At 36.6% G+C, this 20,226-nt stretch overlaps 1 protein-coding gene across 3 annotated transcripts in view; it reads left to right on the top strand.

Annotated features, from left to right (window-relative positions):
* The window catches only part of LOC110830645 (alkaline phosphatase), a 226,828-nt gene that overhangs the window by 58,211 nt on the left and 148,391 nt on the right, over positions 1 to 20,226 (top strand). The window lies entirely within an intron of this gene.

Below are 20,226 nucleotides of genomic sequence, written 5' to 3' on the forward strand. Positions count from 1 at the left end.
TAAACATTCAAAATGTGAGCGAAAATTTTAATATCTCAATTCATTTTCCAAAATGTGAAACTAATTCTGGTCTTCGCCAGCACACAGCGGATGTAAATAGTAACAACTTCGGAAACCAACTATCTCTGTCCAATTGCTTTCGTTTAATAACAGATTAGTATTGTACACGCCAGTTCTTTCCTGAAAAAATGTAATGAGAGAAAATATCGCTGCATTCGGCTTTAATCTACTAAAAGCAAGGAACAAGATGAAAACTGTAAGTGATGGATATATAAATGTTTTGATACATCTTTTATGTCTTTTTTTAACAGAATATTCATAACTTGTTTTTGTTGCTCTATTTTCGAATGCAACACGAAAGGCTAGTGAACACTACTCATATTTATATTTAGTGCTCAGTCAGATTAATAAAAAGCAATCCAAGCGTAAATATAATTATTCTTTGTGTACCCTTAAAGGCTTAAAATATAATTTCGATTCTTTAAACAGCTACAAGCGATACCTTTATACAAAGAATACCATGCATAAAACGCTCTTCTCTGTAAAGTAATTTGGCTCGTTTATTTGCTTTATCACTACAACTTGCCAGTCAATTTTGAATGCACAGGCTATTTCACCTTAACACAGTTGCGTGTCATCCTTAATAGAAAGTAACAATATTTCTTTCCGAATGGACTAGTCTTCTTCCGTCTTAAGGTTTCGTATCATTTTCAAAGAACGTTTCTTCTAGAATTAAAATATCATTTTTAATGATCATGATATTGAGAAAGGAAATATGTAGTAAAGAACAGTACCAATTAGAGAGAAAATAAATATAGACTTTTCCTGCAGTATTTTACATAATTTTCGTCTGTATTTCTTTTCACGTCACTTCCTTGGTTCTTGTAGCAGTATGTCTGTACTTCATATTTACTTTGGAAGTCCCTGTATGAATTCCGCCGACAGAGTAATTTTTTTTAGTCAACTTTGAATTGTCCATAATATCCTGGTCTTAAAAATGTTAACGAAGAAGGAAAGATGATTTTCTTTTTGTAATTCAATTTCAGTACTTATTTCGACTGCCATATTCCTGTTATGTACCGTACATTGCTGCAAACAGTCTACCAATTAATATTTTGTTTGTTAATTTAAAACTTGTTGAATGTGTTTAGTTTTGTTTGGGGTCATTCAATTCCGGTTTGTTGCTCTGTTTAAACTTATTTTTGTACATAAATTCTTTGGAGGAACATTTTGCCTCCACCTTCACGGTTGAATTGAGGATTATAACACTGGTGGATTTTATAGGGTGGAGGATCGAGCCTGGAAGGACAGGAAGTTTGACAATGTGAGAGGAAGGGGAGATGGAACCCAGTCTGGACCAATGGGAGTTAATTTTAAGAATTTTTTGTATATTTATATACGCCCATATGTCTAAGTTTTTAACATACGTGATTAAATAAACAGGTATATTACATAGCGTTTATGTTAACCGATAATATCTTGAATGTGAAATTAATATCGATAACGTAGGCCAAAACTTCGAAATTCTTACGTTAATTAATATACTACAGTAAAAGTGGAATGAGAATTCTTAAACTTATTCAGGAATAAAGTCACTACAGGCAGGGATTCTGAGTAACGAACATACAAATGGCAGCTTAAGTGAGACAAGTTGTGACGTTATGCTGGTTTTCGCTCTCTCACCTGCAAAAATGCGGCGATTTCGTGAAAAAATGGTCCGATACTAAAAACTACAGAGTATTTCTAAGAGTCACTCTTTTGCGTAGGCAAGCGGAATGTCGAAACGCAATGGCAGATGTTATTGCTTAATCACGTACGTAAACGCCGAAATATCTGTAAGGACACGGCCAACAGCTGCCAAGTTCCTTTCTACGTGACGAGACTCGGATAAATATTTTTGATTTTCGAACAGATAATTGTGCAGCAGGATAATATTTTAAAGAATTCGTAAGTCATGGTTAGTGTGGCTAAAACAGTCTATTCGTTATTGTTGTCAATAGAACTGGTTTAAAATAAATTTGTAATAAGTTTTGCATTGAACATGAGGATGGACGTAATATGCAGGTCTTGCTTTTAGACTTAGCGTAACAGCTGTGATGTCAGCAGGAAACGAATGTGTGTCTCGCTGTCTGTTTGCAAATAATGTGGAACACCGTTGTTCTTTATGAGTATGTCATTTTCGTATGAGACTAATTTGTCTTTGCAGTGTTTAAGAAACAAAGCTATGTGAACGAACACATAAACAGCAATTTGCAGAACATTCGTCATAGGAATAAATTCAGATCCGATGGCTCACGTATCTCTAGAGAACGCTAGTGTCGCCCTGGAAGTATTTATGAGAGTGCACTACTGCTTTACCGATTGGGGTCCAATGTAATTTGTTTTGTTGCAGAAAGTCGCATACACGGTCTAGTAATTTTTTATATCCTTGTCATATTTCACAAAAAGTGTACGTTTGTCATGTATGTGTACCTCTGTATGGGACTCAATAAATTTTGGACCAATTTGGCGACTATCATGAACATTAATATACCCGTCACTCATGCTTTTTACCACTTAATGTCAAATATACCGTGGCGTAGCGCTACAATATTCAATAAGTACGTTTCGTTCACGAATTCTTCCGAACACATCAAAAGCGTAAATAATGAGATGTAATTAAGTGTTGCGACCACACGTACTGAATTTTGTACCGTGATATGGTTCACAAATTTAAAACTGAAATTTTTATTTTATAAAATGCCAAATTTCGATGCATGTTTGACTGAATTCAGGTATTGCAGATTAGAAACAGTGTGTAAAATTCTGAATGTATAGATTTTCTGTGTTGAAGTAGAATATTTAAAGGGAAATTAGCTGCTACAAATAAATCCATCCTCTCCTTTTTATGTTTCTTCATAGGCCTAGTCTTATTTTAAAGGCGACGAAAACTGCAAGCCTGTTTAAAGTGAAAAAGAAAATAATATGAATGCATTTGAATTTGAAAATACGCAATTTATGATTTAAATTGACCGTTGGGAAATCTGAATCATGTCTTATACGATCCTTAAATCTCGTTATGTAAATAGATTCTAACGCTGAGTTATCTCTTTCTTAGAAAATAATACAATTACCCATTCAGTGTTCAGTCCATGCATGATATGGGTTCAGATTCTTTTTAAAAAATCAGTACCATTCGAGGTGACTTCATTTTGAAGGACAATGATGGCTGGAGCTCGTTAGGGTCACTGTCAGAATAAAACCTGGAAACAAGGTGTGACCTAACACCCTCGTGACGGGTTGATTCCTGTTACATTACTGAAATGTAGTACCACATTAATGGTCGCCTTCTCCTCGTGCAGTAGCGAAACTGTTGGGTTTATTACGCTCCGGAAAAGGACTGTAACAAGGGTGGCTGTCTTCTGGAATGATGTGCTGTGTAGTCTGGTAGACGTGTACCGACTTTACAGAGGTGCTTGTGCCTTCATCATCAGACAGATATCCTTGATGGTGGTCAATCAATCGTTAAGTCGTGAATTGTTATAGCCACAAAGTGCTTAAATTCAGTTAGTCTCTTTAGCTCATTTTAATGCAGTCTCATTCCAGGACGTTGTATGAGTTTCTAAAACCGATATTTAAATTTGAATCTGAGCATTAAGTCTTACCTAGGATAAATTCAGAAACATGCATAAGTTATGTTTAATATTCTGTTGGTAAATCGAATGTAAAATAAGATGAATGCCCAAGTTACGTGAAACTACTGGAATTTTGTAGAGCAATAAGCAGGATTTGAGTTTCTCGCGGCAATGAGAACGAAGAAAAGCTGTCTTCTGGGTTATAGCGCCGAGCAGTTTACCAACGTTTCATTGGTGATCTCGCCCTGATTATGGCGGCTGTAAGAACTCTGCACCGTCGGTAAACTTATACCAGGTTTCACGGTGCAACATCTGATAATATAGCCATCTTCATAGTCGCCGTCGTGAGAATTTGAAACCTTACAAGGGTGTAAGTAGGTCATTGTACTAAAACCACGATTTATCTACCCAACAAAATATTCTAAGCAATTCGCCATATGCATAAAGTTAACTAATTAACTGATTTCGTATTTATAATGTTTTACTTTTATTATTATTGAAATGAATGTAATCATTGTATTCTATTTCATCCTGTAATGTTGTTCAGTGCTTGACTGTTATTGGCCTTACCTGGCTGTTGTCAAGCACTTAAATTAATTAAATTTCTAATTTTACACTAATTCATTAAATTAAGTAAAATTATTCTTCCTAAGAACATGGCTAGAAGCACAATGAAATCCATATTTATTCGTAAGGCGTAATACCAGTTTTAAAAGTGTGAATGTCTCTGAACGCCGCTGGCGAGTGGTTAGCACTGCTGCTTCATATTCAGCTGGCCCTGGTTTAAAATATCGGCCCAGTTACTGGTTGTCCATAAGAATGTACGCGTGATTGTTCATTTTTAGAGGTATTCATGCAGTCCGATTGGTATGTAATATTTATAAAAGCTGTTAGTTACCTGATTAAACTCATTAGCCGTGATTTAGTCACATTATTTCCTGTGTGAAGTAAATAAGTAAATGTTTTATCATGCCAGAGGTGCTTTTACAATCATGTGAAATTTTAAATTTACGAGATTTGCTTTTAGAAACTCGTTTTCTCTCAGGATGCAATGAGTATTGCAAGGATTTGCAGAAATGTCTTGTGGAAAATAAAAATACATTCAGCTGTATGATTGTGCCCAGTATCCAATAATATTCATAATTGTAAGCAGACAGACTGTGTGAAGTAGGTAAGAGAAAAAGTCATTACTAAGTAAAGCGAATTTTCTTTATTGTAGAAGTGATAAAACTATAGCATTTTTCGTATAGAGATGATAAGGTCACGCTTTAACATGGGTACGTCTTTGACAAGAGCACACAAAAACAAAAACAAAAACAAAAACAAAAACGACTGTCAGTGATACGATTTTTGTAGTCAGAGGATGTGAAAGTTAGTGAAATTTCCGGAAGAATGAGTTCAGTACGGCCTTAAATGTACGAACCAGAGGAAACTTTGCGAGTGGATGGAGAAATTCAAAGGAAGGCGGACGAGTGCTGATGTGCTTTCGGGCGGCCATCTGTTCTATTACGTGTTAAGGTGGAGAACGAGCGCAGTATACGAAACAACTGAAGAATCAGCTGCGTATGAAATGCTGTCATAGGAAGTCTTTAATGTACAAGGAAAAGTATGAATTGGTAAATTTGAAAGATTAATTGTTCTTCTCTTCGCTTATAAGCTTCATTATAATAAAGGTGCTATAACGTCGATGAGATGCAACAACAGAGAGAAGTGAAGGGTGGTCGGATGTACAATATTTTTTCTTTTCTTTCAATGGAATTCAATACAAAAAGCAATCTCTAAGTCGATCAACTTACTTGAGTAAATATTATTCTATCATGTATTAAATACAAAATATTCACGATAAAGGTTCTTTAGTAAAGAACGGTAAAATCTGTTTATAGGCAAACAAATGAATGTATACAGAACCTGAAATGTGTTGTTTTTAGTCGAACAAAAAGCTAAATCCAGGAGCTCAGTCAAATTGTGTGTTCTTCGAAGGATCAAATATTCAAAAGCGTAACATTTTCTGATTAGAGTTTCACAAAGCATTAAGAGGGCAGCTCTGTACAGGAAAGAGCCTTACAGGCATAATTAGCTTGCGCCAATGGCTACTTTTGAAAAATAACTTTTTGGTTTCACTACAACTTTCACGGCATCCGGACACCAACATTTCAGTTTTCTGTGCACCGTACATTTTGCATTCTTTCTAAACCTATAACCTAAATTTAAATTCGCTGCCTGATTTCTGTATTTCCTAATTTATTTAACGATGTATCTTAAACTAAAAAGCTGCACTAATTTTGATCTTATATTTGTGGGATGTTATAATACATACCGCATTATAAAGATTTTGTTCAAAAGGATAATTTCTTCAGTAGCTTGCGAATGTGAGAATTTCAAACTGAAATTTAATTTAAAGCTTTTGCTTGACAGGAACTGTGATAAATGCAGACAGAAGGGCACACTGGCGGGAATTAGAGGAGGAAATGGGAGTTTGCAAGTCTCTCAGGCTATATTTGCATATGCAAATTAGCTTCACCTTTTCAGGGATCGTGTATTAAGTTTCTTACAGTTTATGATATAATTAATTGCGAAACATTATAACCCTATGATACAGACTAGTTATACTTGAAAGATAAAATATGCCTATAACATATTAAATTTTGCATTCAAAATGTAAAACATTTAATTTATTTCTGAGCACACATGTGTATATCTGTTCGATAAAGCATAGAGCTGAACCTAAATACGATACATTTGTATCTCTGTACACACAATTACAGAACACCGTGCTACATTTGCGTTTCATAGTTGGCAGGCACCCGATTCTCTTCGAAGCCACTTGATTTTCCAGGTGAATTTACCTCAGTCCTTGAAGGGCATCGTCTTAAAAGATTATAATTTCTTTACCCACACATTTTCCTAATTCGCCAAACATTATCACGCTAACTCAATGTAGAATAGTCGTTCTAAAGAAGCTGTAGTATTTACAACCTTTCATAAAACCCCGATTATTATTACAGCATTTGGAAGGGTCTTCTGCATTCCCTCTCCTGTACAAGAAAAATACATTCTTCACCTTAACATTCTATTTTATGATACGTTCGGATGTTATTCCCTTATGTGCGCCTTGCCTTCCCAAGTTACCTCTTCTATTATGTTTTCCAATTAAAAGTCTTAATGCACTTGTAATTTATCCTATGTATACTGCATACTCTAACCATCTCATCCTTTATTTGATCACCCTAGAATTGGTTGGTGAAGAGTGCACATTAGCAATAAAGTAATTCTTCAATTACTCGGGCAGTTACAACGAACGTGCATATTTTAATGACAGCTTCAATCGAGAAATTATATTAATAACAGTTAAGGGAATATTATTGAGCTTGACGTCATTGTGTATAGTGAAACTGCATCTGCGATGCGGCAGGGGAGAATATATTAGTCTGATGAAGGCAGAAATGTGTCATGTTCTAAATTACCCTCTTGCGTCGTCCTCAGGTCCAAAATTGCCAGAATTATAGAAAAAAAGAGTAGAGAATTTGGTTATGTATTCACGGACTACCATTGACTATTAAACACTCGTAAAAATAGTTAAATTTAAAGAGAATTTAATACAAAGCCTGCCACGGTTATGTAATTTCAATCTAAGGATTCTTAGTATTTGTAATTCAGTTTGCTTCGCCAAGTTTATCGCCGTAAGTGGATTAGATGTGCAGCGAAGTTTTGACTTATAGATAAGTCGTTGTGAGTTTTTTTTTGGCTGAAGTCCAGGCATATATAGAAGCTTCTAGGAGAGAAACTCCTGGAAAATATTGGCAGAAGTTGGTCTCAGCTTTTTCTTCCCTGTGCTGTTCGTAAGTAATGGGGTTCAGGATATTCGCTCATGCAATCGGAATGGAGACCACTAACATTTCTCTCACAGTGATAAATCCAGTGTCTTGCTCAGTTTTCAGCAGTCAACACTGTGGCATGCAGGTTGCCTACAATGCCTGGCTGCACTGAATGCACCATGGTAATAAGCACGGCGGGAAAGAAAAATACACTGTATGACCTTTCAGGTCATTTAGTTTGCTTGTATAACATACCATCGGAACAGTTCTTTATTATTCTTATTCTTATTATTGTTATTATTGCATTCAGTTGTAGTCTACCTTCCAAGACGTTGACGAAAACGTACATAAACAAATTTAGGTAATTTTTTTTATGGATGTTTAACATAGTATCGTAGGTGGGGGACGATTATAACTAATGTATCTGAGTTTCTAAAAATAATATCTTCAGAAAAATATGTGGACCTGAGAGGAATGATGTAATATAATAATTCAGGAAGTACGAGGTGCGATCGGAAAGTTTCTAGACTGTGTCAATAGCGGGCGAACCGGATGTAGTACGAGCTTCTGACTTTAGGGGGTAAGGCCTACATTCATAGTGAATCAGTGTGCCAGCCGGCATCATCGAATTAGTATTTGTTTCTTAGTTACGGGCGTTTTGGTAGTGCATTACACCGACCCTCCTGCGATTTCGGAATGGCGTGTGCATCAAATTTTGCCAAAGACTCGCCAAAACGGCTACGGAAACCTATGAAATGCTAAAGCAAGCATTTGGGGAGTCCGCAATGGGTCGTGCACAAACTTTTGTGAGGCATTCACGTTTTAAAAATGGCCGAACCTCTGTCGATGATGACGAGCGTTCTGGACGACCATCTTCGAGCACAACGCCCGAAAATATTACGAAGATTCGGCAGGCCATTCACGAAGATCGACGTCGTACCATCAACGACTTGTGCGACATTGTTGGGATAGGCTATGGGACCTGTCAGCTGATTCTAAAGGAAGAACTCCACATGCGACGCATCATGACAACGCGCCAGCGCACACCGCCCTCAAAGTTCGGCAGTTTTTGGCCTCAAACACCATGGCCGTCATCCCGCACCCTCCTTATTCGTCGTGTGACTTCTTCCTCTTCCCAAAAGATGCAAATTCAGCTAAAGGGAAGGAGATTTGAGACGATAGAAGAGATTCAGGCAGAATCGCAGATGGTGCTTGACAGGCTGACAAAGAAAGATTTTCAGGGATGCTTCCAGGCTTGGCAGCGGCGCTGGGATCGTTGTGTTCACTCCCAGGGGAACTACTTCGAGGGTGATGGATGAATTTAATACCTTAGATAAGTGTACGGGTTTTTATAGGCGCAGTCTAGAAACTTTCCGATCGCACCTCGTATAACGAGTGGCTTAGTGATTTATCCAGGTCACATACTATTGTCATGATAATAATACCTACGAAAATATGAATGACTGAGTATGTGAAAATGATGTTGGAGTTAAGAAATAAATAGAGAATTTTATATCATCTATAAAAACCGTCCGGTTTCGAGACCGAGATGAAGACAGTAGGACACGATTAAGATTCATATTAGCGAAGTGGATTGCGATGGGAAGTGGATGGAATTGGATAAGGCTCGTGTCTGGCGAAGAGCTTTTCATTGCCAGTGTTCATCATTTCTGTTCTAATACTACAGTGTCCGGTGTAGTTCTACATCCGTGCATTGAATTTATGGTATATGACACTCTCTAAAATTATTAATCAGTTTTGTATTCTGAATGTGAGAGGGGTCAGTGGATGACCTGATGTGTAGGAACTTGGATGTTTCCACACTTACATCTATTTATTATTTCTCATCCTATATTTCACTTCACTGTCATGTCTCTAGCTACTTACACGTTGAGTCAGAACTCCAGAACTCGTTAATAATATTTGCCATGAAAATCAATATTTCCTGCAGGCCTAATGCTATAGATCGTTTTGTATGTAGAACTCAAGCAGTCGAATTAAAATAAATATGGGAGAATTTCTTAGTAACGTTAAATTTGGCTCTCACTAATATTTCAGGGGAAATTAAACGTTCTGGTACTCTATGTGTGAAGATAGCTGTATTTTATGTTGTTGCGCCAAGTATCCTGGTATAAATTTACCGACGTATCAGAGGTTCGGAAGCCTCCATTATCATGGAGAAGAGACATTGTCATGATGATGGACGCGGTAAGTTCCTCTATAACACTAGTCTGTTTATTACAAGTAGCAACGTCCTACATGACGTCATCATCATAATCGTCGCCGTCAGAACTTGAAATCGTACTTTAATATTTAAGAACTTACCTTTTTAGAAATTTGCAATGTAAATAGACTGCTGTGTTATCTCGTCCTACTTCATGTCTCTTATACCTGTGCAAAGAAGGCATTGTCTGTGATGAGAAGCGTGGCTGTCTTCGTTTTTTAAAGCTTAGTTTGGTACAAGATCTAATGTCTATTTATATGAATATAAACACTGCACTTTTGTTAAGATATTTATAGCCACAAAAACCAGGCCTTCGACATGGCCAGTTCCATTTGTTAAAGAACATTTAATTTGTGAAATTATATTTATGTACATAAATGATATATGAATTATTGTGTATGTTGCATTTAATGTTTTAAACACACATTTGTCAAATTAATGTGCACGTAAATGTGGAATATAATATTGTTTGTAGTTTAAAATGAAGAAAAAATATTTATAGGTGTCGATTATTTTCCGTGTGTATTTATAGAACGTTGTGTTTATTTACACCTATTTTCTAAAGCCTATTACTTTGTTTATGGAAGATATTGGCCGATAGGACTGCTGATTACAGTGACATGCGTAAATGTAATAACAGACCCTAGTAACTGCGTCGTGTTACGGATAATCACTTTTCCCTTGTGCATGGAATTATTAAAGTACTCTGACGTCAAGACGATAGACAAAGTCAAGAAGTACAATTTTACACATAATGGCAGCTGTCCTCCGCATATGAAAGTCCTCCATGAATTTGTGTATCAATTAAAGCGATCGCTGTAAGCATGTTTACTGAAATAGAACGATTGAAATAGAGAATTTTCAAAAGAGATTGACATCCCATAACTCATCTCCTTCATCCTAGTAGGACCTTGAAGCAATTTCCTGTATTCTTGGTCCGTCTTCTTTTGGTTGCCCTGAAGCACACTCAGACGTAAGTCACTTCGCTCCTCCAGTCAGTTTGTGGACTACTTGTCAGGGGCAACTCTCCAACTTAACTTTATAGGGCTGGCTCTGATTGAATATCTTCCAGTGCCAATTTCTAGAAGAGTTCGCGTGTGATCGATTTGAAGTAGTGTGAATGGATGAACGTGCTGTGCTTACAGTATAGAAGTTTTATGGTTTCGAGGCTGCATGTTGGGACATTTCACCAGACTATCGAATTCTTCGAAATAAGAGATAAATATGTGTCCCGGCTAAGTTTGTCTGAATTCTTATTTTCAAGATATTGAATTCTATCCCACTTGGAATTTATTGAATATGTTTCGGGATTGTGTATTTAGTTAATAATACAATAATAATACAGAGAACAAAGAAAACATTATATTAACGTAAATGTCATAGAGCATTTCCAGATATTTTACTCAGATATTTGTACTCCCTCGGTGTGTGAGCTTTTTGCAGAGCAAAAGATTTATTTTTATAAAAGAACACGGTTATTATTATTATCATCACTACAATAAAGTTTGGTTCGGAATAGAACAATAAAGTATAATATTCTACCTGAATTAATTAAAATGTCTAGGTGTTTGATGATTTGATACATCTGTTAGTTCATATATCCAACCCATGGGACCAAGCATGTGTTACTGCTATAACTTGTCCGATTTATATTTGGAAGGTTTCATTTTCGAATATCTTTGACGGAATCGACTGGTCTCACTGTGTACTTTCAAGATTTAGTTAGAATTTCCCGATAAATTGCGTGATAACAGCTGAAACATTCTAACACCACTTTCTCTACAATGTTCACCTCTTCATAAAATTTAATCATCCTGTCACTGGAAATTAAATATGTTCACTTTACACAACTTCTTTAAATAAGCCAGAAATCACACAAAGGTAAATATTGATCTACGTTTAATAATTTAGGCAACGTTTGCAATCACATGCTTATTACGACCTTAAATTATTAGCTGCTAATTAGACGACGTTAACTATTGAAACGTATAAGGGTTCCTTCAGCAATCCGAGCAATGTTGTGTTGCTAGTTTAGACATCAGGAACGAAAGGCCATATGGGATGTTCGTCTGCCTGTTTAATTATGTTGAAAATTAGAACTAGATTCAGAATTAGAATTAGGTTTTTCAGAATATGATGCGAACAGAATTTATCAGATTTGTATTTAATTACTGACAGTTTACATCACGAACATGCTTACATCTCTGATTCAAAACTGCATAGTACAAATGGTTGTTAGTTTGGTGTACTTATTGAAATGCCCTTGCATTTTCGTGTGAAGTGATTTAAAGAATTACGAATAGCTTCGACAAATTAATCACCTGGAGAGATTCGAACTGGGAACAAGATGGTGGACAACGACTCATTTCTTGAGACGACAATTTAATGTGCTCTGTGCCAAAGTTTCGTATCGGTCCCTCCTACAAAATGAGACCCAATCTCTGTGTGTGTTTTGAAATATTAGTAATCGTTTTCATTTCCATGTTGCTTAAACTTTGTGGGTAGGTTTGGAGTGTCTTGATTTATGAAACTGATTTTAATCTGTATTAGCAAACGAGCACAACTTATTTAAACGTTTAAGGATTATATCTTTGAGAAATAAGAGTAATATTAAATACTTGTATCTGCAGTTTAGGACAGTGCGGTGCAGGTAAATTTTGATTTGAAATGAGATTTGGTAAAAGTTATAAACACCATATCCGAAATTCATCACCTTTTTATTGGCCTTTGAGTGAAGGTACGTTGGCACATTACAAAGAATTACTCCCTAGCGTATATAAATCTGCCACCGTGTGATCGAAACTCAGCTTCTGTTACAGTTAAAAAAGACGACTTCTGTGACGTTATCGATTCCTGCACCTCGCTCTTTCGATGCTTTAGAGAGCCTTCAGACAAAAAAGCAAAACACGAAATCGCTGAGTTTGAGGTTGGGGTTTCATAAAAAGTATTGAAGGACCTCTACACTCATGTTTTACAGTAAACGTGACTCGCTAGCCTTCGACAGCGCGTTTTCACAAGTGGCGACTTTTAAAACAGCAAAGCTGATCGCACGATTTCCTTTCACAACTGAAATTATCTACATTTTACTTTATAGGCCTTTTATTTGTGACGGTAGAACCCAGCATTCATACGGTGTGCCAGAAATTATTATCATGTTAAAATGAACAAGTTAATATTTTCGGGACATTTAATAAGTGTGGAGAAGTAAAATTTTAGACAAACTGAATGGATGAAAGCTGGTGGTAAATCTAATTATAGATGAGAGGACAGTATTAAACCGGATATTAAAGTAACACTAAATTGTATCTTAACGAAATGGCATAGAAATGCCTACAAATACTTGAATATAAGACAAAGATTTTCAAAGTTAAGATGACATTCCCATTCTTCATTTTATTTTTTAAACCAAAACAGTTGAAACACTGGTACTTGCAGGAGAGAACTTATATTCAGGGAAACCTCATCAATGTATTTTCTACTATTGCAAACTATTAATATTTTAAACAGGCGAACCAAAAAAATACCTTATCCTATTTTCAGTTGGCCAAATGAAGTTCTTAGTTATATTAATTTCATTTTAAGGAGCTTGAGTAACTCAGTCAGTAGTGTGGCTGTGACTGGTCGTGGGCTTGTCGATAGGGAAGCGATTGAGAACGGGAACAGGGAGTTTTCTTTTTGCGCACGCCCAGACCGGCTCTGAATGCGACCCAGCCTGCAATTCAATTTGGACCGAGGGCTCTTCCACCATGAGTTAAGCCGCCGAACTATGACGCTCACCACTGACAATCATCTGTTTCCGAGATTTAAAATGCGCGGAGCTACACGTCAACTCTTCGAAAATTCTTTGCAGTCTGTTCCTTAAGCACAGGAACAACTTCACCTTTTCCATTTTAAAGAGGTTTAGAATTATTATTGCTGAGAAGGAAGAAAGGAAGAAAGAATGAAAGAAAGAAAGAAGGAAGGAAAGAAGGAAGGAAGGAAGGAAGTACGGATGAACGATAATAGTAGCTCGTGCTATATCTGTTGATGGTAATATCCCTGTCTCTTGCGTCATCCATCTAAATGACAAATTACACGTAGCGGTTTAACCACTGGGAACATTTTTAATTAAAACTAACTCAGCCTGGCTCAATGTAATGGCGACAGCGAACTGAATCATTATGTGTAGCCTATAAAGACTAAACTATTAGTAAAATAATATTGTTAGTCCATTAATCTTCTCTTTTGTTAATGACTTGATCGAATCTTGTGTCATTTACGTAGGCATACGTACGTACACAATGTGTTAAAAAACTATAGTACCTTTCTATTTACCCGATCGATTTAACATTATTTGAAGGAAATTCCTATAAGATTTGTAACCTTTTCTTAACGGTTTTGAAAATCCAGGTGGATTGTTTCATGAAATCAGCCATGTTTTCCAATGTAAGTTACAACTACTCGGAGCTACAAAGCGCAGTATTTCCGATTCCTGTAGGATTCTTACAGAATGTTGCAGTGAACGTTGTGGAGATTGTGTAAATAGACTGCCGCTTCACTAATTTATCTGATCTTTTTAACTTTTCCTCGATAGTGCCTATGTTTTCTGCAAACATTCAATAAAAATCGCTGTCGCTTTATTGGAATACGTGCTGCTTTACAGTTTTACGCATGAATGTGGAACTTAGGGAAAAATGTAGAATGAGGGTGTCTGAGAAAGAAGCTTAAGGATTATATTTAGATGGCCAAAGTTGCAAAGAGAAGAGCTTCGTATTTTTACGTCTCACAAAAACTCATTACGGTGATCATGTCTAGGAGGATGCTACTCGCGAGTCATGTAGTACGCATGTAGGATGTGAAAACCTACTCTAAACAGTCTACCTGTGTTCATACCGAACTAACAAAAGAATTATGAATAGTAAAGCGTTTCGGTTACAAGTATTATTTCGTGTTTTACTTAGCTCTTAATGCAGAAAGAAATGGGTTTATGGATAATTTAATTCAAAATAGTTCGCATGTTTTGTGGCTTATTCATTTTCATTAATATAAGACATATGATGGTCACTACTTCGTAGTGAAATCCAAATTCTAGCGCCCTTTTACACACACAGTCTTTCTTTCTTTGTACGGATTTGCAGGTTCCATTCTGTGGCACATGAGCGGTTTCAACATGGTTTATCCTATTCTTAAATAGATTGGTAGTCGTGTACTTTTTTATTGCAGCAGAGAAGGGACCCTCTCGTCTGCTGCAAGGTTTACGATCCTGCTTAATTGGCTGTGTCGTATTTTTATTGGGAGGTGGTGAATCTACATGGGTCTGGAGGGGGTCATGGGGCAAAATCATCCGATGTTGTTTCAGTCTGTGGAAATCACTACCATGAACGAACCGAACGGAGAAAGAGGGGACGTAACGTTGGCTCAGAGTCAACTGTAAGGCAGATCTTACTTAAATTTAATCGTATTAGGGAAGCTTGCTGATTTTTATTAATATCATTGTTTCGTGGAATCATCATATGCTGATTGAGAGTTTCTCAAATACATGAACGGCTTGAACGGAAATCTTAGAGTGATTCTACACGTGAAATAAGACGTAAATGTCTTTCTTATTTCTTATGAGTTTCACTTGAGTTATTTATCTTGTACCAGAGAGTCGAAAAGTATTTACAAATTTTTGCTTGCTTAGAAAGGATGTTAACATCATGTAAAAGGTTTTTTAACAACTTATAGTCTTAAATCTTCTGTCTTATTCTAGTAGTTTTCATCTTCTTTTGATTAGTGGCCTTTCCATTACCAGAATGCAACAGAAAAGAAATAGAAAAATATCCGGAGAAAGTAATTGTAACAATATAGTTATAACATTCATAAATGAAGTACTGAGAAGTCCCAGAAATATATCGAAGCAAATTATCATTAGTACCAGAAGTCTTTCAGTTTGTTTCTACGTAAAATGTTCTGATATAATATGACAAAATGAAATATCATTCTCCAAATCTGTCCTACCGTTCCATTTCGTAACTAATAAATAAGCGTGAAGAGCATCTGTTACTGTCATAGCACTTTTAGGTTTCGACAGGTTATATCCACATATTATAATAATAAAAATATGTTTAATATTAAGAAATTATACAACTCATTACATCGTGACAGCTTTAAATACATCCTGGCCACTATCATGTGATTTAACATTTTATTTCCAAGTTAATTTTTATTATATTGCACCCTAAACACCGTTCAGGAGACAGTAATAAAGTATTAAGTTACTTTTCATATTTGACTGCTATGAAAAAAATTGAATTGCCCAATAAATTTTAGTGTAGAACTCAAACTAAATGTCACCTAAATCTGCCAGTTCTGAAAATAAAATAGGAGGATGAACGCATAGGCTTTACGATTGTGCATTAACTTTTAACTTCTTTAAAAGCATCCAACAATAATAAAATTAACTATAATAATGACAATAACAATAATAATTATATCGGACATTGAACATGTAATAGGTCGTAATATTTTGCCTTATATTGCGTGCGGTTAGAGAAAAACGAAGCGCGAAAGAAGATAGAATTCATGTATATGAGGTCTTGGTCACTTGTGAGAGTATAATGCTCACGTATTTCTGTACTCTGTTAAGCAGTAACACACTTCTTCCTTACATCATCTACGGGATACGTTGTGTAGAAGTGTAAAATTTTCTCTGTTATTGAGGACGAAGTGGAATTAAGCACCACGCATTCTTGAGCTCCAGATGGAGGTGAGTGATAAGCTTCACGCTTCGGCTGCTTTATTCCGGAGATATATTCCCGGTACTGGTTGGACAGGTGACTGGGTGGGCTCAAGAGTGAGTTTGGACGCAGAGGGGGTGGAGAAATTCTTCTTGCCGAGCCGGAAACTAACTCCATTCTTTCAGTTCCACTTTATAGACCGAGTTATTCCAAATAAACACTAATGTACGCTTTGGTTAATAATTGTTATATGTGGTAAATACATGGAAGCCGTTTCAATCGTGTAATTCTGTGGCTTTATGCTAATACTTTCCGTGTTATTCGTAGGTAAATTGGGGCTTTATCAACAAAAGTTGTGGAAATAGTGTCTAATTTCGTGTACTAAGAGCAAACAACTAGTGCCATCTCTGTTTCAGCGATAGCGTTTAGGACCTAAGATCGTGATTACTTACTTTATTTTATATCATTCATGAAATTCGATTTATGACGGTAGTCGTGATCACATTATTTGGCATTTGACCTTTGGGCACAAAGCCATAATTTTAAATGTCAGCGCTGAAACAAATAAAACACAGTCAATTGTGAAACTAAAGATTTGATTGATGATGTTGCGGTTTACAAAAATGTTCCCTGTTCTATTGTATGAAAACCCACCCGGAAACTCCATCTATGTTAATATAACACGTGCCTGTGCGTTCTCCCTGTGAAACCACGTCGAAATATTGAACGCTGTGAACAACGCCGATGTAATCTAAACCGTTATTCCCAGACCAGTAACTTCTTGTTGTAGGCTAATATATATATATATATAGAATTATTGTATGAACACATACACCCACATTTAAAGATAAAACTGATGAAGTTTGTATTCACGAAACAGATTTTAGCAGAAGTGTCCTCTTGATTTTTCAGTGGTATTAATTTCAAAACTTCTACCGCAGGAATGGCTAGAATGCATCCAGAAAGAGACTGTGATATGGCTAGAATAAGAATAAGAATAAGAATAACCCTATCCCATCTTTCCACTTTCTGTCCAATCTTGCATTCTGCATGCTGAGAAAATGGAGTTGGTTATTCAGATTAAGTCTTTATAGCTACTAAGTTTAGATGATCGCAATAACCTGCTGAACGTAAAAATGTCTCTTTCATTCCAGCGTCAAGATGTATTTATTATTCTCTTTCCCCCACAACAGAAACTTGTTTCATTGATAATCTTAATTTAAGGAATTTCATTATGTCAACACGATATAGTTTGGTAGTTAAATTAAATCCTATAAAAGCAACGCCACACCACGAAATGAGACCCTGAACTTAGATTGGGACATTACTTTGCTTTCAAAAGTAATCTAATTGTAAGATGGTCCAACATTTGTAAGATCGCCTTTATTAGTATTTGTAGAAGCCTGCATTCGAGACCAGAACGGCTAAATGGAATTTTAAATAATTCTTATCGCTTTGAAGTGGGAAAGGAAGACATAAATGGTGCGTCATAAAGTACCTTGGTTTTAAGAAAAGTTTCCCTAACTCTTCTCCAATATTCTACCACACAAATTCAGCTGTTGATGTCGGAACTGCTTTAAGTATTGGGTTGACAGAAGACTTACAAGTCCAGGATTTCTTATTTTGTTTTTGCCTGGCATATTCCGGCGTATCTTCTGTATTGATTCATTCAAAAGCGCCTTCAGAGCGTCAGCTAAACGATTTAGGTAATTATGGTTGAGGTGGGCTATGTTTGAAGGATTTGTTTGTAAATACAACGCTTTCATGATACGACACTGACAAATTGAAATGATATTCGTTATTAAATTTGAAGAACAAGCTGTAAATTGCTTGTAACTATTATGTTCGAAAATTCTTACTATTTCACGTGTTTTCCAAAATGCTGGCGATTAGTATATAGAAGACGATAATTTTACCATTTGATTTATAGCAGTGTTAAACGCAATCTGACATAAATTGTAAGATTTTGAATGGCAAAGTTTTCAGCAAAATATTAGGAGCTCAGAAGAATCAAGTGAACAATTTAGAGACGAGGACTTTAGTGGTTCATATATAGGTCATTTATTGCTGTTAGGATAGAAACATCAAGGAAAATACTATGCTGGCCATATGCATAGGTTGTTGCAAACAAGAGTTACAGAATTATTGTAGAAATACTTATGAATGAAGTCCACTGGAAAGACCAAGATGGATGTGAGACTTAAGAATTAATGTGGGTCTACGTTCAGTGACTAGTGGTTGTAACGCTCATGGACCTCCTGAAATCACAGTAGCTTGACATTTCAGAGTAATATGGAGCAAAGCACATCTTTATAAACTGAGGGTTAGTCAAGTGAACCAGAGATTTCTAAATTCTTATTGAATTCATCACCTTGCTCACAACAGCCCAACTCTGGTCAGAGCATGAGCTAAGCCAATCCAGTCACGTTCTCACACAATATTTCTTCAAGTTCTAAAATGTTTATAATTTAATGGCGCCATCTATTCCCGTGTCTGCAGTATGGTCTCTTTCTTTTACGTTTTCCAACTAAAATTTTGCACACTTTCATCTAGCTCAGTCAGTATAGTGACTAGCTACGGGCTGGACGACCGGGGTTCGATCCCCGACGGGGGCAGAGGATTTTTCCTCTAGCCTCTGCGTCCAGACCGGCTCTGGGGCCCACCCAGCCTCCTCTACAATGGGTACCGGGGTCCTTTCCCGGGGGTAAAGCCGGCCGGGGCGTGATGCTGACCACTCACCCCCATCTAGTGCCGAGGTCAAGGAAGAGAGGAGTTATACCTCCACTCACCCCAAACGCCTACATGGCGTATAGTGGGACAAACTTTACTTACATCATATGATCACGTTTGCTACGTGCCTATATTGTGACCTTTGATTTTTCCAGTCTGATAATTTTTGGTAAGGAGATAAATGTGGAGTTCCTCACTATGTATTTTCTATTACACTTTTCCTCTTTGGTCTTGATGAGGTTAAGACGTATGAAGCCCTGGAATTAGTAATTACGTCTGTATGTTTTGTAAAATGAGCCGCATTTTCTAGAAGAAATATGGGAATAAGTAAGAGTAGAAGGAAAAATCAGAAGTAAATTCAACAACAAGAAGGGCTTTTATTAATTTTATAAATGGCTTCATAAAATGACAATGGTATATAAGTGTTGTCAGTGTAGTCACATTGCATTCTGTCGGAAAGTGGCAGTAATGGAGGACATGAAGATGCTAGAGATTGCTCGAAATAAGGACGCCGAATGAAGAATTCGAAGGGAGTTGTATTCTGTGATGTATATTCAGAGTGCGTAACGAGTTCTGGTACAATAGATGTCCGCTGTATATTCTCCTGGGATGAGGTAAATCTAGGGTACATGAGGGGGGAAGGAAGTGCCTAGAGCACTTGATCAAGAACGTGACAGCTTCTGGAGATCGTCTAGAAGTAAAGTGCCTCAACAGTGCAAACGATTGCATAAGAAAGAAAAGTTGGAGACAAAAACCACGACAGTGATAGAGTCGCTTAGTATTTGGTGGTCTTCATAGCAGTAACATAAGTGTCCAGGGAATGGGCAATACTTAGAAAATGTGCGCATGTCAACAAATTTATGTAGCAATTACGTTTTATCGTTCTTACTTCCTCCTTTTATTTGGGTGTGCAGCTAGATTTCGCAACACAAGGGAAGATGTATGATTTGAGGTTTTCACAGCGGTGAGTATGAAGACGGCAGATTGGCATAAAACGCAGGAAACAAAAAAATAACGGTAAAATATCATAATAAGTTATTGGGATGACGAAATTAAGGGTATTTCCACACTTATAGAGATGAGAACGTGTTTTTATTGGAAAATCTAAAACCGCTTGTGATACGTTGGCGTACATGGGAGAAAAA

This window comes from Zootermopsis nevadensis, unplaced genomic scaffold (genome assembly GCF_977971745.1).
Source record: "Zootermopsis nevadensis isolate Lab colony 2312 unplaced genomic scaffold, Znev_1.0 Znev_ptg000013l, whole genome shotgun sequence".
Lineage (NCBI taxonomy): Eukaryota > Metazoa > Arthropoda > Insecta > Blattodea > Termopsidae > Zootermopsis > Zootermopsis nevadensis.